General features: G+C 38.2%; 1 non-coding gene across 1 annotated transcript; it reads left to right on the plus strand.

The window, feature by feature from the left end:
- Positions 1–15,160: 15,160 nt before the first annotated feature.
- Positions 15,161–15,271, plus strand: LOC148690133 (small nucleolar RNA R71). The gene has a single exon (XR_015958057.1). It is a non-coding gene; the product is annotated as a small nucleolar RNA R71 (small nucleolar RNA).
- The last annotated feature ends 12,662 nt before the right edge of the window (positions 15,272–27,933 follow it).

The following is a 27,933-nucleotide window of genomic DNA, read 5'->3' on the forward strand; positions in this document are numbered from 1 at the left end:
TGCAGCCACATATTCATTGCACATGCAATTCCAACCCACATGCATCCTTTAATCATTCAAACATGCAGCCACATTCCCTCCTAGCTGTCATGTTCCCCCCATTTCACCTATAAATAAGCATCCATTGCATACACATTTGATTCATACACTCTTCCATATTCCAGAAATTCGTCAAAACCTCTCCACACCCTCATTGCAGCCACCAAAACACTTTTCTCCTCCATTGCAGCCACTCCAACCACTCCCCAAACCATTCACACCATCAAACTATCCTTAGACCTTGTGCTACAACGAAGAGGAAGAGAAGAGTGCCTAAACGTTCATACAATTCAAGTTTGAGTTGTTGGAATGTTTAGGTGTTTCTTTGATTTCAATGTTTAATTTCAATACTCTTTGTTTTGTGCGTATGAGGAATGGAAGAGAAGAGTGCCTAAACGTTCATACAATTCAAGTTTGAGTTGTTGGAATGTTTAGGTGTTTCTTTGATTCCAATGTTTAAATTCAACTAAACCCCCCTTGGCTAGGGGGGAATTCGAAATATATGTTTATGCTTGCATTTTGATTTGATTACTTCTAATTGCGTTTCATAAGTTGTGGATTCAATTTGTTTAACCGTTTGATTGATAACTTATTTATGTATGTTTATTGAGAATGCGCGCTTAATTTTCATGCATGAATATGACGCTAGAATATAAGTGAGTTTCACCTAATAGTTACGAACTTATATTCACAAGTAGTGGAGGTTGCTTATAAACAATCGCGTTAAACAAATTCTTGGCATAAGTTTCATGCAATCATAGTAACGAATGCCTCGTCAACACTTATAATTTTCATAGAGCGTAATGATTCTTGCTTGTACCTCTTCTATGCATTCATGTTGAGGACTTGTGGGGAATGTTTTGAATTGTCGCATGCATCATCCAATTCAATAACGTTAGGAAGATTTGAAGGTTAATTAGTGCATCACGGTTAACTTGGGGTGTTGAGTATCATAGTTTATTGAAATGCAATTGGAAATCATTTTATTATGCAAGTATAACATGCATGGAGATGAACCCCTTAGCTAGCCTTCATTCCATTCAATTCTATCACACATTCACATTTACATTTTGCTTTTACTTACAATCTGTTCTTTTAGTTTAAATTCGTCAAAACCTAACCCCCCCCCCTTTACTTTCTTGTTCTTTAGTGTTTAGACTTTGTTTAGTTTATGTTTTAAAGTGTTTTGATTCAATTTATTTCCCAAAATTCGTCCAAATTCACCAAAGTGCTCAAAACTGCCCAGAAAGTGATTTTAAGGCTGTTTTGAGTGTTTTGGGTGATGTTTGAGTCTTTTGGTTTGTTTTAGTGTTTTAAAGTTTAGTTTTGCATTCTTTGAGTCTAGTATAGTGTTTTATATTGTTATTTTACGTTTGAATCAAGCCATAATCCTAAATTCGTCCAACATTGGGGTTAAGGTCAGAAACTGCCTAGTTAGTGTTTTTAGGCAGTTTTGAGTCTTTTGAACTTGTTTTGAGTCCTTTGAGTCTTTGTGAACGTTTTTAACTTTGTTTTTATGTTTTTGAGTCAAATCCAAGTGATTAACAATCCCTCCTAATCCCCGGTCCAGAACGATCCCTACTTATACTTATACTACAATTGACAAAAAGAGGGTTTAATTTGTGTGCGTATAAATCACGCATCAAGGAACTAAGGAATGAAGCCTACGAGAATGCCCGCATTTACAAGAAAAAGACGAAGGCGTTTCATGACAAGATGATTAGGGGCAAAACCTTCACAATTGGGCAGAAAGTTTTACTTTTTAATTCTCGTCTACGTTTATTTCCCGGAAAGTTACGTTCTAAATGGATTGGACCTTTTGTTGTTACTAATGTCTTTCCACATGGTGCAGTTCAAGTCCAAAGCTTAAGGAATGGGGTGGAATTCAAGGTCAACGGACATAGATTGAAGCCATATTATGAGAATGCCGTGGGGCAGGTTGTGGAGGAGATCTCACTCCATGCTGTGGGCACCAATGGTGCCTGAACGTGTTCTTCGTCCGGCTGCAAGACGTTAAAGAAAGCGCTAATTGGGAGGCAACCCATGCCATTCAACAAAGGAAGACCTAGAAAGCACTCCAATTCCAGATTTGCGTTCCTAAACCCTTCTCTTTGTTGATTCTTTCTAATCTGCCTATTTAGTTGTTTTACTTGCTGTTTGTGTGTTTCTTTGTGTGATTCTATGCTTAAAACATTGAGGACAATATTTGATTTAAGTGTGGGGGGGGGGGGGGGGGTAACTAAGTGTTTTTCATGCAAATTCGTGGGATTTTATCACCCATTATTTCAAAACTTGTTCCTTGCTGTTTTTAAGTGTTTTTAAGCAGTTTTGGTGTGTTTTAGTATGTTTTGAAGTAAAAATCCGAAAATCAAAGAAAAATTTGAAAAATTTGTTTTAAAAAACCCAAAAAAGAGTTGTTTTTGTGTGTTTGTTTGTGTCTTAGGGTACCTTCCAACACAATGATGAGGATTTGGTTTTTAAATACATGGCTGTTAAAGAGAGTGATTAACATGGATGAAAGTTTGATTTACTCTATGTTTATGCTTGGTTGTGGTTATAACTTATGAATTCACATGCAATCATAAAAGAAAAAAATCAGTTTTTGTAACATGCTTGAAGGAAGGAACTCAAATTAACGCTACAACCTTGTGAGACTTGAACCTAAACGTTTATTTGGAGAGTTAAAATCTGTGCATTCTTTGTTTTCTAAAATCGTTGCATGATCTCATTATTCTTTGCTTGGTTGCTACTTAGAAGGCGTTTCATCATTTAGTTCCAAACACTAGAAGTCATGCCCATTTCATTCAAAGCATGGTATTGATTAGCATAACACATTTTCAAGATGAAGTTGTGTAGTGACCACCACTTTAGCCAAAAAGCCGTGTGCCCTACTCCATTATATGTTTAGGTGTTAACCCCATTGAGCCTTGTTTAGCCTTTTCTTTGTTAACCCACATTACCCTCACCTAGCCTAGATTAGGACTATCCATACCCTCGTTCTTAAAGTATAGTAAGTATGATTCAAATGGAATTCCTTTATGGCAGAAACCAAGTGTGGGGGAAGTTTTTATTTTGAGAATTATGTGCCATAAGCACGGGTAGAAAGAAAAGAAAAGAAAAATTCGTGAAAAAAAAAAAAAAAAAAAAAGTATGAAAAGAGTTGAACAACATGAGAAAAAGAGTTCCAAGGTGTTGTTTGTTGAAGAAAGGGTCCAAAAAGTTGAATTTGGCCCCAAGAAGTTGTTTAAAGTCTTCCCCTTGTGTTTTTAAGTTAATTTCTGCAAACTAAGTGAATTCTAAGTCTTAATTTCATTACTTTGCTTACTAATGCTTGAAGAACGTTTGTTTTCCCTATCCTTTCTTTGTTAACCAATACCCCAAGCCCCGTTGCAACCCTTAAACTTCTATCTTGAGTGTTATGTGTTTCAATTTGTTGAGTTTGAATTTGGTATGAGCATATGGTGTCACTGGTTCTCGCATCTAAGTAGTAGCATTCCATTCATGAGATCATATCTAAACATGCCTATTAACTCCGGAAATTGCGTTCTTTGTGATACATATATGTGAGCATTCGTTTTTATATCTACATCAATTCTCTCACATATGACTAGTATAGGGTGTGTAGTTAGAAAATCTGAGTGAAAATAGAGTGCAAATCTATTAAGGATAGAAGGAATTCTCTAAGGCATGTTACTACATTCAAAACATTGTTTTAATTGGTTAATTGTGAACTAGTAAGTAGTGACTATGATTAAGCATGTGCTTAAGTGTTAAATTGACTCAAATATGTGGGAATGATAATCTTTAACATGTCATGTGCATTGGAAATCTCTGAGGCAAACGTTGGAAGGTTTAGATTATGTTTGTTTGTTTTGTCTTGTTTTATTTCTTTGTTTTGCTCGAGGACTACCAAAAGCTAAGTGTGGGGGAATTTGATAGGAGCATTTTTATGCGACTTAATTGGCTTGTTCTCATGCATTTATGTTGTTTTTCCTTAGTTAGTTTAAGTGTTTAAAGTCATTTTCGTGCAATTTCAGGTTTTAGTGTCAAAGTATGCAAAAAGAAGCAATTTGGAGCATTCTAGAGCATTTTTGGGCCAAGATTGGATAGTGCAAGCATGGAGGCATGAGGATGGACGAATTTGAAGGCTTGAATTCAGTTAGGGTGCTGCAAGGGGGCCTAAAAAAACCTTATTTCTAGAAGGCTTTATCTATTCACACATGGTGCCTAATTTCTGTATTGGAAGAACAAGCCGTCCTAGCTTGTCACTAGCCGTCCTAGCTTGTCTCCTAGCCGTCCTAGCTTGTCTCCTAGCCGTCCTAGCTTGTCACTAGCCGTCCTACCTTGTCTCCTAGCCGTCCTACCTTGTCACTAGCCGTCCTAGCTTGTCACTAGCCGTCCTACCTTGTCTCCTAGCCGTCCTAGCTTGTCACTAGCCGTCCTAGCTTGTCACTAGCCGTCCTAGCTTGTCTCCTAGCCGTCCTAGCTTGTCACTAGCCGTCCTACCTTGTCTCCTAGCCGTCCTACCTTGTCTCCTAGCCGTCACTAGCCGTCCTACCTTGTCTCCTAGCCGTCCTATCTTGTCTCCTACCTTGTCCAAGCTACACACATATATCCTTTAAGTGTTTCATGTATAGAATTTCTGGTACAAAAAACCTTTTGGTTCCAACTAAGTTCAAAACCTTTCCTAGCCCTATAAATAAGGCTTTGCAGCAAGGCACTTGGGGGATCACTCATTCACCCAATTTTCGTCCATTCATCTAGCCACACCACTCTACACATCCTAAAATCCTAGAAACACAATTCCAGCCAAACACTACACCTTGCTGTGCCTATCCTCCATCCAATTCCATAATCCCTGATCCTAAAACACATCCCAACCATCCCATCCACCTTTGTGCCGTAGCAAGGAGAAAGAAGGAAAGACTCTTGGATGCTCAAGCTTCGTCGTTGGTGCATTCTAGGTGTAATTCGTTTTATGATTTCAATGTTTAATTTATTTTCCTTTCATTTTGCTATGAACATGAGTGGCTAAACCCCTATTCGTTAGGGGTGATTTCGAAGCCATAACTATGTGTGCAAGTTGATTTGATAAATTCCAGTTATGAGTTCTTGAATCGTGAATGCAATTGGCTTAACTGTGCGAGTAATAACGTATTTGTGTTTGTTAATTAGGGGTCGACACTTAATTGGCTTGCATGAATATGATGCTAGAATATAAGTTTGTTTCACATAATTGTCACACACTTATATTCACAAGTAGTGAAGGTTGCTAGTCACAATCGCGTTAAGTTCAATTCCTAGCATAAGTGTCATGATGTCATAGTCACAAGTGCTTTGTCAATGCTTATAGTTTTCATTGAACGTAATGATCTTTGATTGTATCTTTATTATGATGTCATGTAAGGACTTTTGAAGAATACTTTGGGTTGTCGTATGATGTCATCCAATTCAATAACACAAGGAAAACTTGAGAATTAACTAAGTGATGTCACGGTTAATTTGGGGCATTGTCATTCATAATTCTATGAAGGAATAACTGGAAATCGAGTCATTTGCATACTTGTCATGTGTGGAGAAAGAACCCCTAACTAGTCCATCATCCATTAAAAACCCCAAAAACGTTTCAAAATCAGTTTTACTTTGCAATCTGTTTTCTCAACTTTAATTTCGTCCAAATCAAATCCCCCTTTACTTTGAAGTCTCAATTTAGTTAGAAATTGTTTTGGTTCATGTTTTTAAGTGTTTTGAGTCAAGTTTTCAACCAATTTCGTCCAAATTAGTGTAGGTGCTCAAAACTGCCCAGAAAGTGGTTTTTAGGCAGTTTTGAGTCTTCTAGTTGCTGTTTTGAGTTTTTGTTTTGTTTTAGTGTTTTAACTTTGGTTTTTCATTCTTTGAGTCCAAATTAGTGTTTTTAACTTTGTTTTGGAGTTCTTAGGTCAGTTTTCAAGAGTTTAGCAATCCCTCCTAATCCCCGGTTTTGAACGATCCCTACTTACATACTTTGCTACAATTGTCAGAAGAGGGTTTAATTTGTGTGCTTAATATATTTCGCATCACATGTGAATGCATGTTTTGATGTTGGAACCACATAGCTGACTTCAATGATTTTGCCTTGTTTAGAATCACCCAATATGGCCGAATTGCATTTCTTAACACTTCACATCTTTTCTGGAATGTTTTTACTTCATGTGCCTTCCCAGTGATCCAAATTCACACTTGGCTGCACACTAACACCAAATAATGTAAAATGCAACTAGTTTAATCCAAAACAATCACAAAGACGCCAAATAAGGAAGATAAAAATGCATGCAGAATGTGACTTATCAAATACCACCAAACCTGGTTTTTGCTAGCCCTCGAGCAAACTTAAAACTAAAACACACAAAACACAAACATCTAACTAAACCACTTTCGCTGGCTAAACGATTGCACTGAGCATGTGCAACAAGCCTTTGAACCCCTAGGTGTCCCTAGATGGAGGAGTTGTGTCTCCTGAGGGCTTACAGTGATGACACCCACAAACATCTACAAACACTGCAAACAATTTGGCTAAAACATGCTTTAAACAAACTAATAAGAACCAATGAAGGTTTTGTCATTCAATCAACTCAAAATTTTTCCACTTCAAAGAATCGTATCAATTGTAACGTATAAAGATATTTCTCCATGTCTTACGACTTCAAAGTCACCATACCCAAATGCTTAAGATAGAATTCGCCTCAACTCTACTCCTCACAGCTTCCACTCAAGTTTTCACTCAGATCTTAAGGTTTAGTCTCTCAACAACATATATGAGTGAAACTATGTAAAGGGAATCAAAATTCTCACATATGAAATCTGAAATGGAAGCACAGTTTCTGAGTAGATCTCATGAAATGAATCAAATGCTAAGAATATAGAAATACACACACTTACCATCACCCATGAATACATCCTCAATGATCAGTTAGGTCTTTCTCAGGGTTGTAATGCAAGGCTTAGGGTATAGGTTACGAGAGAAGTGATATGAAATACTAGAGCTTGGGGCATACCAAAGTGTTCTTGAGGATCATGCTCTTCACTTGCATTTGTTTTCTTTCTTCTTTGTTTTTGGCATCCAGGCCCTATGTCTTATAATGAGGAGATTTGGAACTTGTATCCATTTTAATTCTCTTCTTTTTTTTTTTTATAACTTTTTTTTTTTTTAGAATCATCTTCAACATAGGTGCCCTCGGTACATGCCACAATCTTGTTCTAAGCTCAATTTACCTTTAGTCTTCATCACCTTGGTATTCCCCAAACTATAAGGTATGGCTTGTAATGGGCTAGAATGGGTAGATTATGGTGTGGGTGATGAAAGAGTTAGGCTAAAGTGTTTGGCTGCAACGAGGGTGGATGGAGCACACAAATGGGTAGGATTTAAGCCTTTTAGTAGTTAACATGCATAGCCTAACATCATCTCATTGAGTTCATTCATGAATGATACTAAATACATGGTATCTGCAAAGGAGAATGATTCTTAGCATCCAAACGAAATAGAAGTAATGAGATCATTTAACGTGAAAATGAAAGAAAAAGATAGGAGTAGAAACACTTTAAACCCTCTCAAAGAAGCAATTAGGCTCAAAATAACTCACTAGGGTAGTCTCCACTATTCTTCTTCCAGAATTTGAGTATCGTACCTCCATGATCATAATTTCAAGAGTTATAACTTTATAAATGACAATAAGATGCAACTCTTTTCCATAGCAACCCAATCGTTTGTTTTCAAACATAGTCCTCATATACATTCGTATTAGCATGCACAAACATTCTTAACCAAAACTAACACCTCAAACAAACACAAACACAAAACAAAACTTCCAAACCACCCCCAAACCTAATCTAAACATTGTCCTCGATGTTTAAAATTGTATGCAATGCAACTAGGCAAAGAATATGGAATGGTATCAAAATAAACACAACATAAGGAAAGAACACAAACCACACTAGGTTGCCTCCTAGCAAGCGCTTTATTTAATGTCTAGGCAAGACATGGTAGCTTGTTCATGGTGTTGTAAATTCAAGAAAATCCATGACTTGATACACTTGCTCTTCCTCCACTTTATCCAAGTATGGTTTCAATCGCTGCCCGTTGACTTTAAAAGAAGTGCCATTCTTCATGTTCTCTATCTCCACAGCTCCATGGGGAAATGTTTGCAGCACTTTGAATGGTCCCACCCACCTAGACTTCAGTTTTCCTGGAAAAAGTCTCAAACGTGAGTCATACAAAAGTACCTTCATACCTTGGTGAAACTCTTTCCTTAGGATGGCCTTGTCATGATAGAGCTTAGTCCGTTCCTTGTAGATTTTGGCATTCTCATATGCCTCATTTCTAAGCTCTTCCAACTCATTAAGTTGGAGCTTCCTTGCTACTCCAGCATCCTTGTAATCAAAGTTGAACTTCTTGATGGCCCAATATGCACGGTGTTCAAGCTCCATTGGCAAATGACAAGCTTTCCCAAACATAAGGCGATAAGGACTCATGCCAATGGGGGTCTTGTATGCTGTTCTATATGCCCATAGTGCATCATTTAACCTCAATGACCAATCCTTCCTTGTAGGGCTCACAGTCTTCATCAAAATGTTCTTGATCTCCCTATTGCTAATCTCCACTTGTCCTGAGGTTTGAGGATGGTACGGGGTTGCCACTTTGTGGTTGATGTTGTACTTCTTCAGCAAGGATTCAAAAGGTTTGTTGCAGAAATGGCTGCCACCATCACTAATAATAGCTCTTGGGGTTCCAAACCTACAAAAAATCACATCTTTAAGAAAACTCAACACAACCTTATGATCATTAGTTCTTGTAGCAATGGCTTCAACCCATTTGGATACGTAATCCACTGCCACTAATATGTATAAGTAGCCAAAAGAGGATGGAAATGGTCCCATGAAATCGATTCCCCAAACATCAAAGAGTTCCACCACCAAAATGTTGTTCAATGGCATCTCATTTCTTCGGCTAATGTTCCCCATTTTCTGGCACCTATCACACTTAGAACAAAAATCAAAAGTGATGCGTGATTTATACGCACACAAATTAAACCCTCTTTTCGTCAAATTGTAGTATATGTATAAGTAGGGATCGTTCTGGACCGGGGATTAGGAGGGATTGTTAATCACTTGGATTTGACTCAAAAAAACGTAAAAACACAAAATAAATGTATTTCTAACTAATCTAACACTTTAAAATAAATGGGGGATTGGTTTTGGACGAAATTAAACTAAAATAGAAACTTGGAAACAAAACAGATTGTACAAACGAAATTGATGGAATAGAATGAAGAAAAACTAGTTAGAGGGTTCCTTATCCACACATGAACATAAGCATATAATTTGACTCCCAGTTATGACTTCAACAAACGATGAATGACAATGCTCCAAGTTAATTAGGTCCGCTTAAATTAACCTTCAGATTTCCCTAGATTCATTGGATTGAACGGGATACGCATTACAACCAAATTATTCCTAATCAAAGTCTCTCACATGGAATACGCATGATAGAGACATTCAACAAAGATCATTAAGTTCAACGGAAATCATAAACATTGACTAGGCATTCATAACTATGGAATACGCATGTTAATCCAGCCTAGGGTTTACTAAACACAATCGTGACTAGCGATTTTTACTACTCATGAATATAAGTTCATAACGATTAGGTGAAATTCCCTTATATCCTAGCATCAAATCTTAGGCATGCAAATTAAGTGTCGACCCTCAACCCACATACATAAACAAGTTCTTAATCAAAACAGAAAAGTAACCCACATCTAAAGTTCATGAATTCATAACTGGAGTAAATCAAATCATAACCAACATATGTCCATGGCTTCAAATTCGCCTCTAACTAAAAAGAAATTAGTTTCACATGTTTAACATAATTGAATAACAAGTTAAATTAAACATGAAAACAGAAACAAGAAAAGAAAGAACAAATGGATGGAAAGTTAGCTACGGGGTTCATCTCCACATATGTTATACTTGCATAATAAAACGATTTCCAATTGCATTTCAACAAATCATTAATTCTCAACGCCCCGGGTCAATTAGGTCCGCTTAAATTAACCGTCAAGTTTTCCTTAAGTTAATGAATTGGATGGGTTAGCGCAACGCAATTCACAACATTCTCCAAAAGTCCTTTACGTGAAAAGCACAATAAAGATACAATCAAAGATCATTAAGCATCATGAAAACTTTAAGTGTTGACGAGGCATTCGTTACTATGATGAGCATGAAACTCGTGCCAAGAATTTATTTAACGCGATTGTTTATAAGCAACCTCCACTACTTGTGAATATAAGTTCATAACGATTAGGTGAAAATCACTTATATTCTAGCGTCATATTCATGCATGAAAATTAAGCGCGCATTCTTAATAAACATACATAAATAAGTTATCAATCAAACGGTTAAACAAATTGAATCAACAACTTATGAAATGCAATTAGAAGTAATCAAATCAAAATGCAAGCATAAACATATATTTCGAATCACCCCCTAGCTAAGGGGGGGTTTAGTTCCTCATACAAAACAAAGAGAATTAAAATTAAACATTGAAATCAAAGAAACACCTAAACATTCCAACAACTCAAACTTGAATTGTATGAACGTTTAGGCCCTCTTCTCTTCCTCTTTATTGTAGCATAAGGTCTAAGGATAGTTGGTTTGGGGGAATGGAAGTGTGGAATGGAGTGAGGAGTGATGGAAATGGAAAGATGGTTTTTGGATTCTAAGGGAGACTCACGGCTAAGAGAGAAAGGGATGTGTTTGTGGTGTGTTGTGTATGAAATGAGATGTCGTAGGTGAAGTAGGTGGATGTTGTAGGTGAAGTGGATGGATGTTGTAGGTGAAGTGGGTGGATGTTGTAGGTGAAGTGGATGTTGTAGGTGAAGTAGGTGGATGTTATGTTAAGTGATAAGTGATAAGTGATATGATATGTGGTTATGATATGATAAGTGGTTAAGTGGTGATGATAAGTGATAAGTGATTAAGTGATATGATATGTGGTGATGATAAGTGATAAGTGCATGTGGGTTAACTAATGAAGGAAATGCATGTGCAATGACAATGTGTTAGAATGGATGTGTGTTATGCATGGCATGATTGGGATTAGGAAAGGTTTAAATGTCCTAAAACTAAAGAGAACAAGGTTCCAACTAGGTCTTCAATTTCGTCCAACACTTTGGCTTCAAGCATAAGCTATCCGTCCTTAGCCCAAAAGTGCTCCAAAAGTCTCCAAAATGCATCTTTTTGCTCCTTTAGCCCTTTGGACCTACAAACACACGAAAATAGCTTAAAGTACTAAAATAACTAAAGAAACATAACGTAAATGTACGAGAACAAGCCATTTAAGTCGCATAAATATGCTCCTATCAAAAAGCATCTTTGAATAAAGTAGGCCAAAAGAAACCAGATTGTAAAACCTTTAGCGATGTCTTTTTGGCACCAAAATGGCCTCCACATGCCAATGTGTGGCTAAATGTTAGGATGCTTTGTTGCTCACTCTCTGGGACACATCTCCTAATGATTTGATCAGGGCAATATTTAAACAAATATGGTTCGTCCCAAACGTAGTGCTTTACCATGGCAAGGAACTTCTTTCTTTCCTGAAAAGAAAGATCATTTCTCATTATACCACAAGCAAGATAATTAACAAAATCCGCATACCATGGTTCTTGTTCTTGAACAACAAGGAGTTGTTCATCTGGAAATGATTCATTTAGGGGCAAAGGTTTTCCAACTCCATGGTTTTCATTAAGCCTGGACAAATGGTCAGCCACAACATTATCACTGCCCTTCTTATCTCGAATTTCCAAGTCAAACTCTTGTAGTAAGAGTATCCATCTAATCAAGCGTGGTTTAGCATCCTTCTTTGTCATCAAGTACCTAAGGGCTGCATGATCAGAAAACACAATAACTTTAGATCCCACAAGCTATGACCTAAACTTTTCTAAGGCAAAAACAACAGCAAGCAACTCCTTCTCAGTTGTGGAATAGTTAAGTTGGGCATCATGCAGAGTCCTGCTTGCATAGTAGATCACATGTGGACGCTTGTTCACCCTTTGCCCTAAAACTGCACCAATAGCATAGTCAGAGGCATCACACATTAATTCAAAAGGTAATGACCAATCTGGTGCCATAATAATAGGGGCCGAGGTTAGTTCATATTTCAAGGTATTGAATGCATCCATACAAGCCTTATCAAAATGAAATACAACATCTTTAGCTAACAGATTGCATAATGGACGAGTGATCATTGAAAAGTTCTTAATGAAACGACGATAAAAACCCGCATGGCCCAAGAAACTTCTTACTCCCTTCACAGTGGTGGGTGCTACCATATTGGTGATGACTTCAATTTTGGCTTTGTCCACCTCCATTCCTTTGCTAGAGATTACATGTCCCAACACAATTCCTTGTTTCACCATAAATTGGCACTTTTCCCAATTGAGAACCAAATTTGTTTCCTGACATCTTTGAAGTACTAAGGAGAGATGGTTAAGACATTCATCAAAAGAGGAACCAAACACTGAGAAATCATCCATAAATACCTCAATGAACCTTTCTACCATGTCAAAAAAGATGGCCAACATGCATCTTTGGAATGTTGCTGGAGCATTGCAAAGTCCAAAAGGCATTCTCCTGTATGCAAATGTGCCAAAGGGGCAAGTAAAGGTTGTTTTCTCTTGATCCTCCGGAGCGATTGCAATTTGATTGTAACCTGAGTATCCATCCAGAAAACAATAATGTGAGTAACCTGCCAATCTCTCAAGCATTTGATCTATGAAAGGCATAGGAAAGTAATCTTTTCTAGTGCTAGAATTCAACTTCCTGTAATCGGTGCAAACACGCCAACTGGCCGTGGGCTTTGTGGGCACAAGCTCATTGTTTTCATTCCTCATCACAGTGATTCCCACCTTCTTAGGAACCACTTGAATAGCACTCACCCATTTGCTATCAGAAATGGGATATATGATCCCCACATCTAACAATTTCAACACCTCATTCCTAACAACTTCCTTCATGTGTGGGTTAAGTCTTCTTTGTGGCTCACGGGTTGACTTTGCCCCTTCCTCCAAAAGAATCCTATGCATGCACATGGTAGGGCTTATTCCCTTGATATCTGCAATAGACCAACCAAAAACCAATTTGAACTCTTTTAACACCCTAATTAGTTTATCTTCTTCATTTGGGGTGAGGTCAGAAGCTATGATAACTGGAAGAGTTTCAAATTCAGCTAGATATGCATATTTTATATGTGGTGGAAGTGGTTTAAGTTCAAGTTTTGGTGCCTTAACAGTGGAAGGAGTTAGATGTGACATTGATGATTCTAAAGGCTCTAAAAGAGGTGAAACATTCAAAGGATACAATGCTAATGCTTCCAAGGCAGCTACTTCTTCCATGAGTGCATCTTCTTCATCAAACTCATCTTGAGATTGACTCAAAACAGTTTGTAATGGGTCATTCGATTGTGCCTGCAAGAACTTAGAGAATACAAGTGAATCAAGCACATCAATGGCATAACAATCAAGAGATGAAGAAGGATGAGCAAGAGATTCAAACACTTTGAATTGAACTGTCTCTCCTAACACTGTCATAGTGAGGAGTCCATTTTGCACATCAATGATGGTCTTGGCCGTGGCCATGAAGGGTCTCCCAAGCAATATAGGCAACTCACGATCATGTATAGGAGCTTATTCCATGTCCAACACTACAAAATCTGCAGGCAATATTAGTTTATCAACTTGAACTAGGATATCTTCTACTATACCTCTTGGATATTTAACTGATCTGTCTGCAAGTTGTAATGAAATGGTGGTGGCTTTCAAATCTCCCAAACCTAGTTGAAGGTACACTGAATAAGGCATTAAGTTGATGCTAGCACCCAAATCAAGCATTGCCTTCTCTACTTTCTTGTCCCCTATGGTGATGTTGATAGAGAAACTGCCTGGATCCTTGAGCTTTGGTGGAAGTTTTCTTTGCAAAACTGCACTCACATTCTCAGACACCACTACCTTCTCATGTGGTCCATACTTCCTTTTGTAGCTGTTTAACTCCTTAAAGAACTTCCCATATGCCGGCATGTTCCTAATGACATCAAGCAAAGGTAAGTTAACATTCACTTTGCTTAGTATATCAAAAATCTCTTTAAATGACTTATCCTGCTTGCTCTTGGCAAGTCTTCCAGGGAATGGTATTGGTGGAGTGTATGGTTTCTCGGCCTTGTGAAGATTTAGTGCTTCAAATGAGGAAGTAGCATGGCTTGGTTCCTCATTTGGTTTCTCATTGTCTCCTTGAGTAACACCTGCATTCACATGATCATATTCATTAGTAACTTCATTGCCAACTCTATTATCAATAGCCTTACCACTTCTAAGTGTAGTGATTGCTTTGGCTTGCTCTTGGTTCCTTTGGAGTATCACGGGTTGGCTTGGAAACTTCCCAACCTCTCTTTGGTTCAAGGCATCTGCAATCTGCCCCAATTGTGTCTCCATTTTGGTTAGGGCTGCTGAATGTTGTTGGAGAGTGCTATTTGTGGAATGTTGGAATTGCAAAGTGTTTTGGGCTAACAACTTAACCGTATCCTCAAGGGTAGTGGCAGGTTTTGGTTGGAAAGTTTGGAATTGATTGTTGTTCTTCCATGAAAGGTTGGGATGATCTCTCCAACTCGGGTTATATGTATTGGAATACATATCATTCCTTGGTCTTTGATTGTAAGAATTCATGAGGTTCACTTGCTCTTGAACAAACTCGGGATAAGCCTCCCTAGATGGACATTGATGAGTAGGGTGGTTTGGTAAGTTGCAAATGGCACACACTTCATTTGCTTTTGGTACCATGTTGAGCACGGATTCAAGCTTCCTTTCTAGGTTAGCTACCTGCAACAAAAGCTCATGATTAGAGCTTGTTTCATAGACTCTAATTTTCTTACCCCTTAAATCTTTGTGTTGAGCATTAGACCCCCAACATCTCATAAATGTTATATGACTCTTGAGCATTCTTTTTCTTCAATGCTCCACCTGCTGCATTATCAACAGTTGATTGACAAGTTTGGGTTAGTCCATCATAGAAAATTTGCATTTGTAAGTGAAAAGGTAACCCATGGTGTGGACATTGTATCAAGAGGCCTTTAAAACGCTCCCAACACTCGTTGAAAGGTTCTCCATCATCTTGTTTGAAGTTGAAGATTTGTCCCCTTAATGTGGCTGTCTTTTGAGTGGAAAAGAACTTCTCCAAGAACTTCTTAGCCACGGCATCCCATGTAGTGAGGGAACCTGGTGTTAGAGTCATCAACCAACTCTTGGCCTTATCTTTCAAGGTGTAAGGAAACACTCTCATCCTCAAATTTGCTTCACTTACTCCCTGCAAAGGTAAACCACTCACAACATTGTAAAACTCTTTAATATGAGCTAAAGGGTCTTCATTAGGTAAGCCATAAAATGAAGGAAACATATGGAAATGTGAAGATTTGAGATCATAGTTTCTAGCTTCTGTGGGCAGCAAGATGCATGAAGGTGAATTTGGTATGATTGGTTGACCAAAGTCCTCCAAAGCTCGAAGCTCATCTTCATTGCCCGCCATCTCCTCTTCTCCTTCCCATTTAAATTGCTCAGATTCTTTACTTGTTGAACTAGGTGAATTCCCTTCCTCTTCCTCACGGATAATGGATGAACTTGATGGCACAAAGTTGTCCAAAGTGTGGCCCTTCAACCGTTCAATTCTTTGGCCTAACTCAACAAGTCTATTTGACATATACTACCTGAAATAAAATACACAAGTGTGAATGAAAATCAACTAGCAAACAACAATGAAATGAATAAAAATAAACTTAAAAACGTTTGAAAGGACTCAAGGGACTCAAAACAGATTCACAAGACTCAAAACAAGCTAAAAACTCTCAAAACTGCCTAAAAACACAAACTGGGCAGTTTTGACACTAAACTCAATTTTGGACGAAAATTAGGTTTGAGCTTGACTCAAAATGCTTCAAAACACAAGATAAGACAGATTCTAAGCCTAAAACTTAACAAAATCTGGGGAGAAATTGTATTTGGACGAAATGCAATTAAATGGACAGATTATAACGAAAGCAGATTGTAAAGCAAATTGATGTAAACCAATGGATAATGGAATGGCTAAGGGATTCTTTTCCACACATGAAATGTATGCAACTTAAATCAACTTCCAGTTATCAATTTGACAAGTTATGAACCTTGACACTAATCAAAATAGCAAACAAGCAAACAAGCAATTACAAGGGACTGAAATCAGTCCCCGCATGAGTGAACATAAGATTAAGAAGGAGAAACCCTTGAAGCAAAACTGATGTTGAAGTCCTTGAAGAGTTCCTTGGTGTTGCTTCTCCAAATGTGGTGCGGATGAAGGTAGAATGGCTTGGTTGAATGGTTTCTGCCCTTGGGACAGAAAATGGACAGAGAATGGAGTGAAATGGGAGAGGTTATGGGTGTGTAATGGACTGGTTGAAGAAGAAAACTTGCGGAACCCTTTGTTGTGTCAAGTGAGCCTTGTTTTATAGAAAAAAATGTGTCTTACACAATCAGATTGGATCTTTTAAATGTTTAACTCAGATGGCAGTGCATAAGTGATGGAATGGCATCAAATGAGCTGGACTTGAATGGGTTTCTGAGGTGTTGTTCTCACGGCATGGACAAGGTCTGCAAAGATGTGGTTTGTTTAATCAAAATGCATGTGCCCTTGCTGCAACAAGTGAGTGGAATCTGCCAAAAGTGAATTGTTTGTACAAATTCTGGAAAGGTGAAATAGGCACACGGCATGGATAAAGGGATGAGTTGGATTTCTGAAATGATGGTTGCAAGGAGTGGTTTGTTTAATCAAAATGCATGTGCCCTTGCTGCAACAAGTGAGTGGAATCTGCCCGGAATGGAATGATTGTGTTTGTTGGTGTCAAAATGGCTGAAATGAATTAAGTGATGGAAATGGGTGTTTTTGGCGCAAAAGGGAGGTGGACAAGTAGTGGAATGCACAATCTGACTTGGTGCTAGAAGTGCATAAAGTGATGGGATGATATGGGAACACACGGCCAAGGTTGAGACATGCATGTGAATGCATGTTTTGATGTTGGAACCACATAGCTGACTTCAATGATTTTGCCTTGTTTAGAATCACCCAATATGGCCGAATTACATTTCTTAACACTTCACATCTTTTCTGGAATGTTTTTACTTCATGTGCCTTCCCAGTGATCCAAATTCACACTTGGCTGCACACTAACACCAAATAATGTAAAATGCAACTAGTTTAATCCAAAACAATCACAAAGACGCCAAATAAGGAAGATAAAAATGCATGCAGAATGTGACTTATCAGTTGCTATGGAAAAGAGTTGCATCTTGTTGTCATTTATAAAGCTATAACTCTTGAAATTATGATGATAGAGGTACCATACTCAAATTCTGGAAGAAGAATAGTGGAGACTACCCTAGTGAGTTATTTTGAGCCTAATTGCTTCTTTGAGAGGGTTTAAAGTGTTTCTACTCCTATTTTTTTTTCTTTCATTTTCACTTTAAATGATCTCATTACTTCTATTTCGTTTGGATGCTAAGAATCATTCTCCTTTGCAGATACCATGTATTTAGTATCATTCATGAATGAACTCAATGAGATGATATTAGGCTATGCATGTTTAACTACTAAAAGGCTTAAATCCTACCCATTTGTGTGCTCCATTCACCCTCGTTGCAGCCAAACACTTTAGCCTAACTCTTTTATCACCCACACCATACTCTACCCATTCTAGCCCATTACAAGCCATACCTTATAGTTTGGGGAATACCAAGGTGATGAAGACTAAAGGTAAATTGAGCTTAGAACAAGATTGTGGCATGTACCGAGGGCACCTATGTTGAAGATGCTTCTAAAAAAAAGTTATAAAAAAAAAAAAAAAAGAAGAGAATTAAAATGGATACAAGTTCCAAATCTCCTCATTATAAGACATAGGGCCTGGATGCCAAAAACAAAGAAGAAGGAAAACAAATGCAAGTGAAGAGCATGATCCTCAAGAACACTTTGGTATACCCCAAGCTCTAGTATTTCATATCACTTCTCTCGAAACCTATAACCTAAGCCTTACATTACAATCTTGAGAAAGACCTAGCTGATCATTGAGGATGTATTCATGGGTGATGGTAAGTGTGTGTGTTATCTATATTCTTAGCATTTGATTCAGTTCATGAGATCTACTCAGAAATTGTGCTTCCATTCCAGATTTCATATGTGAGAATTTTGATTCCCTTTACATAATTTCACTCATATATGGTTGTGGAGAGATTAAACCTTAGGATCTGAGTGAAAAATTTGAGTGAAATCTGTGAGGAGTAGAGTTGAGGCGAATTCTATCTGAAGCATTTGGGTATGGTGACCTTGAAGTTGTAAGACATGGAGAAATATCTTTATACGTTACAATTGATACGATTCTTTGAAGTGGCAATCTTTTGAGTTGAATGAATGACAAAATCTTCATTGGTTCTTATTAGTTTGTTTAAAGCATGTTTTAACCAAGTTGTTTGCAGATTTTGTAAATGTTTGTGGGTGTCATCACTGTAAACCCTCAGGAGACACAACTCCTCCAACTAGGGACACCTAGGGGTTCAAAGGCTTGTTGCACATGCTCAGTGCAATCGTTTAGCCAGCGAAAGTGGTTTAGTTAGATGTTTGAGTTTTGTGTGTTTTAGTTTTAAGTTTGCTCGAGGACTAGCAAAAACCAGGTTTGGGGGTATTTGATAAGTCACATTTTGCATACATTTATATCTTCCTTATTTGGCTTCTTTGTGATTGTTTTGGATTAAACTAGTTGCATTTTACATTATTTGGTGTTAGTGTGCAGCCAAGTGTGAATTTGGATCAATGGGAAGGCAAAATCATTGAAGTCAGCTATGTGGTTCCAACACCAAAACATGCATTCACATGCATGTCACAACCTTGGCCGTGTGTTCCCATATCATCCCATCATTTTATGCACTTCTAGCACCAAATCAGATTCCACACAATCATGCCGTGCACTCCCATGTGATTGCAAGTCAGATTATGCATCCCATTACCTTTCTCCATTTCATCTTTGCAGAAATCCACATGCATCTTGATTAAATATACCACATACCTGCAGATCATGTCCATTCCTTGCATCCTTTATTCCAGAAATTCACTCATTCCATCATTCCATGCCGTGTGCTTTCTTCACCTTTCCAGAATTTGTACAAACAATTCACCTTTGCAGATTCCACTCACTTGTTGCAGCAAGGACACATGCATTTTGATTAAACAAACCACACACTTGCAGACCCTGTCCATACCGTGCGACCAACACCTCAGAAACCCATTCAATTCCAGCTCATTTGATGCTATTCCATCTCACTTGTGCAGATTGAGATCCAATCTGAATGTTGGAGCCACATTCCCTTCTATAAAACAAGTCACACTTCACACATCAAGGGGTTCGGCATTCATTCCATTTTTATTCACCCATAGCCGCCCCATTTCACCCTATTCTCTGTCCATTCTCTGCCCATTTGTTCTCCCCTTTGCAGAAAACATACCAAGCGGATCTAATTCAGTTGCATCATACTTGGAGAACCAACCCCGAAGGCCACTCCTCAAGGACTTCAAAATCAGTTTTGCTTCAAGGGTTTATTCTTCTTAATTCCATGTTCACTCATGTTATTTATTTTTATGTCAAATCTTTGTAAACATGAAGTGTAACTAATCCTCCTCTAGGGATTCGATGTAACCTTGCAAAGTTTGCCATGTAATTAAGTTAGAATGCTCAGTTTGTCCGTCTATTTCTTGTTTCATTCTCTGATTTATTTGTGACGTTGTGAGTTGATTTTAATGTTTGATCACCATTTGAATTAATCACAAAGTTGTGTAGACAAGATTAAAACACACATCATGCATAATCTTGGTAGATATGTGAATGAATGAAGGGAATGTTTAGCAAACATCCTGCCGAGTTATTCCCTTTGGTTTTATGAAAGTTTCTTATGCATTACATACTCTTGATTATGAACCAAAGTTGCACATCACAATTAGGTTCATGATTATAGACATTTGATCAAATCCACACATCATATGGTTGATCATGTCCAAGTGAAACAAACTCAAGAAATAGGTAGATGAATGAGTACAAACTAGCTTAACAAACATGGACTTAGTTGAGCAATGGTGAAACCGAATCCCTAGTTTCATTTCCTTTGGAACCATCTCATTGTGTTAGTTATTGATTCATTTACTTGTGTTTACTTCATTTCTTTATGCTTTCAAGTAACAACAACAAATCTGCTTCATTTGATTAGTTTGATTCATTTCATAGAGTTCTTGCAAAACAAGTAATTACATAGGTCCAATTAGTCCCTGTGGATTCGACACCCTTGCTTGTGCCATTATACTAAATATATTCTAGCATTAGGAAGGAAATATACATTAACAATAAGAAGGGCAGTGATAATGTTGTGGCCGACCATTTGTCGAGGCTTAATGACAACCATGGAGTTGGACAACCTTTGCCCCTAAATGAATCATTTCCAGATGAACAACTCCTTGTTGTTCAAGAACAAGAACCATGGTATGCGGATTTTGTTAATTATCTTGCTTGTGGTATAATGAGAAATGACCTTTCTTTTCAGGAAAGAAAGAAGTTCCTTGCCATGGTAAAGCACTACGTTTGGGACGAACCATATTTGTTTAAATATTGCCCTGATCAAATCATTAGGAGATGTGTCCCAGAGAGTGAGCAACAAAGCATCCTAACATTTAGCCACACATTGGCATGTGGAGGTCATTTTGGTGCCAAAAAGACATCTCTAAAGGTTTTACAATCTGGTTTCTTTTGGCCTACTTTATTCAAAGATGCTTTTGATTTTTGCTCTAAGTGTGATAGGTGCCAGAAAATGGGGAACATTAGCCGAAGAAATGAGATGCCATTGAACAACATTTTGGTGGTGGAACTCTTTGATGTTTGGGGAATCGATTTCATGGGACCATTTCCATCCTCTTTTGGCTACTTATACATATTAGTGGCAGTGGATTACGTATCCAAATGGGTTGAAGCCATTGCTACAAGAACTAATGATCATAAGGTTGTGTTGAATTTTCTTAAAGATGTGATTTTTTGTAGGTTTGGAACCCCAAGAGCTATTATTAGTGATGGTGGCAGCCATTTCTGCAACAAACCGTTTGAATCCTTGATGAAGAAGTACAACATCAACCACAAAGTGGCAACCCCGTACCATCCTCAAACCTTAGGACAAGTGGAGATTAGCAATAGGGAGATCAAGAACATTTTGATGAAGATTGTGAACCCTACAAGGAAGGATTGGTCATTGAGGTTAAATGATGCACTATGGGCATATAGAACAGCATACAAGACACCCATTGGCATGAGTCCTTATCGCCTTGTGTTTGGAAAAGCTTGTCATTTGCCAATGGAGCTTGAACACCGTGCATATTGGGCCATCAAGAAGTTCAACTTTGATTACAAGGATGCTGGAATAGCAAGGAAACTCCAACTTAATGAGTTGGAAGAACTTAGAAATGAGGCATATGAGTGATGCGAGATTTATACGCACACAAATTAAACCCTCTTTTTATCAATTGTAGTAAGTATGTAAGTAGGGATCGTTCTTAACCGGGGATTAGGAGGGATTGCAAATCACTTGGAAACTGACTCAAAAACGTAAAATAAAGTTAAAAACGTTCACAAAGACTCAAAGAATGCAAAACTAAACTTTAAAACACTAAAACAAACCAAAAGACTCAAACATCACCCAAAACACTCAAAACAGCCTTAAAATCACTTTCTGGGCAGTTTTGAGCACTTTGGTGAATTTGGACGAATTTTGGGAAATAAATTGAATCAAAACACTTTAAAACATAAACTAAACAAAGTCTAAACACTAAAGAACAAGAAAGTAAAGGGGGGTTTTAAATTGACGAGAATTGAAATAACGAAACAAGTTAATAAACTAGACAGAATGTAAAGATGAATTTGATGGAATTGAATGGATGGGAACCTAGCTAAGGGGTTCATCTCCATACATGTTATACTTGCATAATAAAATGATTTCCAATTGCATTTCAATAAACTATGATACTCAACACCCCAAGTTAACCGTGATGCACTAATTAACCTTCAAATCTTCCTAACGTTATTGAATTGGATGATGCATGCGACAATTCAAAACATTCCCCACAAGTCCTCAACATGAATGCATAGAAGAGGTACAAGCAAGAATCATTACGCTCTATGAAAATTATAAGTGTTGACGAGGCATTCGTTACTATGATTGCATGAAACTTATGCCAAGAATTTGGTTAATGCGATTGTTTATAAGCAACCTCCACTACTTGCGAATATAAGTTCGTAACTATTAGGTGAAACTCACTTATATTCTAGCGTCATATTCATGCATGAAAATTAAGCGCGCATTCTCAATAAACATACATAAATAAGTTATCAATCAAACGGTTAAACAAATTGAATCCACAACTTATGAAACGCAATTAGAAGTAATCAAATCAAAATGCAAGCATAAACATATATTTCGAATCCCCCCCCCTAGCCAAGGGGGGTTTAGTTGAATTTAAACATTGGAATCAAAGAAACACCTAAACATTCCAACAACTCAAACTTGAATTGTATGAACGTTTAGGCCCTCTTCTCTTCCATTCCTCATTCGTACAAAACAAAGAGTATTGAAATTAAACATTGAAATCAAAGAAACACCTAAACATTCCAACAACTCAAACTTGAATTGTATGAACGTTTAGGCCCTCTTATCTTCCTCTTCGTTGTAGCACAAGGTCTAAGGATAGTTTGATGGTGTGAATGGTTTGGGGAGTGGTTGGAGTGGCTGCAATGGAGGAGAAAAGTGTTTTGGTGGCTGCTGCAAGGGTGTGGAGAGGTTTTGACGAATTTCTGGAATATGGAAGAGTGAATGAATGAGTATGAATGCAATGGATGCTTATTTATAGGTGAAATGGGGGGAACATGACAGCTAGGAGGGAATGTGGCTGCATGTGCAAGGGGACAATCTGAAAATGCATGTGAAAGCATGTGTTGGCTGCAATGATGAAATGGATGGGAGTGCATGTGGCTTAATTAATTAAAGGGAGTGCATGTGCAATGTTTTAAAGGATGGAATGCATGTGAATATGATGGAAATCTGATTTATTTGAAGATGCATGTGCAATGAAGTGGAATGACAGCTAGGTTATGATGATGAATGCATGTGGCTGATTTAATTGAATAGGAAGGCATGTGGATTTAATGGTTTAAAGGGTGAATGCATGTGGATGCATGTGTTGATGAATGGGATTGTGGAGTGGCTGGAATGATGAAAGAATAAAGGGTGCATGTGGGTTAATTAATTAAAGGGAGTGCATGTGCAATGTTGTTGTTGGTGCAATGATGGAGGAACAAGTGCATGTGAATGCATGGTGATAGCATGTGCACGGTTTTGGTTGGAATGATGGCAGATTGTGAAAACATGTGAATGCATGTGTTTGATGAATGATAAGTGGTGAATGATATGATAAGTGATAAGTGGTGAATGATAAGTGATGAATGATAAGTGGTGAATGATATGATAAGTGATAAGTGGTGAATGATAAGTGATGAATGATAAGTAATGGGAGCATGTGAGGGAATGAATAATGAATGCATGTGTATGGTTTTGGGAGAAAGGTGGAGATGCACGGCATAAGGGAATTGGAAGGTTTAAATGTCCTAAAACTAAAGGGAACAAAGTTCCAACACTTTGGTCTTCAATTTTGTCCAACATTTTGGCGCCAAGCATAAGCTATCCATCCTTAGCCCAAAAGTGCTCCAAAAGTCTCCAAAATGCATCTTTTTGCTCCTTTAGCCCTTTGGACCTACAAACACACGAAAATAGCTTAAAGGACTAAAATAACTAAAGAAACATAACGTAAATGCACGAGAACAAGCCATTTAAGTCGCATGAATATGCTCCTATCAAATACCCCCACACTTATCTTTTGCTAGTCCTCGAGCAAAACAAAATACCAAAAGAACACGTAACTAGACAAAACGAACAAAACACAACCTACACCTTCCAACAATCGTCTCACGGATTTCCAATGCACATGACAAGTTAAAAATCATTAGTCCCATAGATTTTAGTCATCTTCACACTTGAATACATTCTTAATCATAGTCACCACATACTAATTCACAATTAAGCATTTAAAACCATGTTTTGAATGTAGTAACATGCCTTAGAGAATTTGCTCAATTCCTTACTAGATGTACTCTCGTTTTTTTTTACACAGATTTTCTGACTACACTCCCTACACTAGGTATATGTGAGAAGATTGATGTAAACATGTAGACGAACACTCACATATGTTATAACAAGGAAAGCATTTTCTGGAATTATTAACATGTATATATATGATCTCATGAATGGAATGCCACTACTTAGAACGAGAACCAGTGATTCCATAAGCTCATATCAATTCCAAACTCCACATTTTGAAACACATAACGATCAAGATAGAAGCATACGGGTTGAAACGGGGCTAAAGGTGTTTGGCTAACAAAGAAGGGATATGGAAAACAAAGGTTCTTACAGAAATAGCGAGCAAAGCATTTGAATTAACGTAGAATTCACTTTTGAATGAAAACTCAATCTTTTGAACAAGGGGGAACAAACTCTTTTTCCTTTCTTTCTTTTCTTTTCTGTTTTTCTTTTTCATATGTTTTTCACAATTTTTTTTTTTTCTTTTCTTTTGACTCTCAAAACATACATAAACACTTAAGAACAAAACATTCTCTCCCCCACACTCATTTTCTTTCATAATGTACTCAAAAGGAATTCATTTAAGTCATGCTCACTATCTTTTAAGAACAAGGGTGTGGACTGTCCTATACTAGGCTAGGTGAGGATAATGTGGTTAAACAAAGAATAAAGGCTAAACAAGGCTCAACGGGGTTAAAACTTACAACAAATACGAAATATGGGAAGTAAGGCTATTTGGCTATGGTGGCAACTACACAACTTCATCTTGATATATGTTATGCAATTCAATGTCATGCTTTGAATGAAACGGATATAAGTTCTAGCATTTAGTTCTATCATGATAAAATTGCATTCTAAGTAGCAACCAAGCAAGGAATAATGAGATCATGCAACAACTTTAGAAAACAAAGAATCACAGAAAATAACTCTCCAAAGAAGGTAATGGCTCGAGTCTCACAGGGTTGTAGCGTTTGTTTGAGTTCCTTCCTTCAAGCATGTTACAAAAACGAATTTTTCTTTTATGATTGCATGTGAAGTCATACATTATAACCATATCCAAGCATATACCAAGAGTAAATCAAACTTTTCTCTATGTTTATAACTCTTTTTAACAGTCATGCAATTACAAACCAAATCCTTATCATTGTGTTGGAAGGTACCCTAAGACACAAACACACAAAAACGACTCAAAACACTCTTTTTAGGCTTTTTAAAACATGTTTTTCAACTTTTTATGTGATTTTCGAAGTTATAAAACAAAACATACTAAAAACACTCTAAGACAACTTAAAAACACCTTAAAACAGCAAGCAACAACATTTGAAGTAATGGGTGATAAAATCCCACGAATTTGCATTAAATATACTTAGTTACCCCCCCCCCCCCCACACTTAAATCAAACATTGTCCTCAATGTTTTAAGCATAGATTCACACAAAACATAAGTAAACACACAAAAAGCAACTAAACATACTAAACATGGCAGAATGTCACTTAACAAAGAGAAGAATTTAGGGACGCAAATCTGGTTATGGAGTGTAAATTCCATCTTCTCCTTGGTAATTGCATTGAGGCATTGATCTTGGTGATTCCACAGGCTTTCTCTTGAACTGGTTTCTGCCCATCGTTGATTTTCCTTTGTGCTACTCTTGAACTGGGCAGCAGGATTCTTTTGGGTCTCCTCCATTTGTTGATTTTCCTTTGTGCTACTGGGCTGGAGGATTCTTTTGGTCTTCCCCGAAGGTCTGAGCTTACCCCTTTGGTCTGTTTCTTTGTTCAATCTTTCCAATTCGTATTGAAAAGGGTTGGAGGATAACTCAGCCTATGTTTGTCTCCACATGCTTCAATGTATCATTTTCACTTGCCTTACTCGCTCCCCTTTGCAGAAGTGGTCCCTTCTCCGGAAGTTTATCAACCGTTGAAGATGACTACTCGAGAGCAACGCTAGGTAAGCAATCAGGAATAGATTCCAGGCAGTTGGCTCCAGATCGGAAGACTGACTCCAAGTGCCGGCTGATTGCTTCTTTTACTTTGCCATGCGAGTAAGAACAAGGACAAAGAAAAAGACAGGGAAAGAGCATGATATGAGATACTTTTGCTTTTGACCTTGATGATATGAGATACCTTTGCTTTTGAAGAAGCGGTGAATGAATCAGCATACTTCAATCCGCCGTTTCCTCCTGGGTCATCTGTACTCCAAGCATCTGGTATCATCTTTGGGGAAGAAGAAAGAATTGAGTATTTCGAAAGGCTTTTCAGGGAGTGCGCCCTTAGAGGTGAGGGAGAGTTGGACATTTTCTTCAGGTTTGCCTTGCCATAAAAGACGAAGGTCGACATATATAGAGATAATATCAAGTGGTGGTACTGTTCTTTTACCCTTGTCGACAAATGTCTCTTCGATTTCTGAACGACGCCTCTTCGATTTCTGAGCAGGCGCCCCTTCGATTTCTGAACGACGCCCCTTTGCTTTCTGAACGACACGTAGTAGTGCGGATGCGGCTCCTTTTGACAAAGCTGCACGCGTTTTCTGAAAAGCAGAGAAAGCGTCGCCGAACTTTGCGCTTGTCGGCTAAAGATGTGTAGTTGCGATGATGGCCTCCACGTGTTGTCTGAAAAGAAGAAATCTTTTGACAAAGTTGAACGCGTCTTCTGAAAAGCCGAGAAAACGTCGCCTAAATTACGCCGGAAATTCCGGCTTTTTGAATCGGTGGACGCGTCGCCTTGGCTTTTTATAGAGCTATCGATCACCACAACAAACACACTCTGAAAACTTCCCATTCTTGAAAATCGACTCCGGCCCTTTGAAATTTAATTCCACCCCTTCTCTTTGAACACTTTTGAAAAAAATGGCAAACTCATCGAACCTTAGCTTGGAATTGAGCCTTAGCAGTGATACGGGCGCGCCGCGTCAAGGTAACGTATGGCGCCCTTCTTTCTTATCTTCTAACGGTCTTCTTACAGGTGAAGACTCCGTGATGCAGGACGCCACAACAGCTACAATAGTAGCTAGGAACCTCCTCACTCCAAAAGATAGTAGGCTGCTGTCAGGACGGTCCGATGAGTTGGCCGTTCAAGAGTCCCTCGCACTTAGTGTTCAATGTGCGAGTTCTGTGTCCAACATGGGCCAACGCCTGCTTGCCCGCTCCCGTCAGGTGGAATCATTGATGGCAGAGGTGGAAAGTCTCAAGCAGGAGATCCAGCAGCTTAAGTACGAGAATAGAAGTTTGCACGTGCTTGCAAACAACTATTCGACGGGCATGAAGAGGAAGCTTGATGAGCTGCAAGAGTCTGAAGGTCGGATTCACAGTGACCGTCAAAGGTTTTCGTCTTTCCTCCAGAGGCACCTTTTTCCTGGATCATCCAGCGTTTGGCCAAGTATTGAGGCCTGGAATGCTCTAGCTCCGATGCCTCCCGCTCCGATGCCTCCCGCTCCAGTGTCTTCCGCTCTGATGCCTTCCGCTCCAATGCCTTCCGCTCCGATGCCTTCTGCTTCAAAGCCTCGTAGTGGGGCTTCACGTAAACAACCTTTGTGAAGCTCCATCTTTAGTATTTTATTTAATAAATATTTTTTTTTTTTT

The sequence above is a fragment of the Pyrus communis genome, chromosome 16 (assembly GCF_041283825.1).
Source record: "Pyrus communis isolate YQ-2024b chromosome 16, ASM4128382v1, whole genome shotgun sequence".
In the NCBI taxonomy this organism is placed as follows: domain Eukaryota; kingdom Viridiplantae; phylum Streptophyta; class Magnoliopsida; order Rosales; family Rosaceae; genus Pyrus; species Pyrus communis.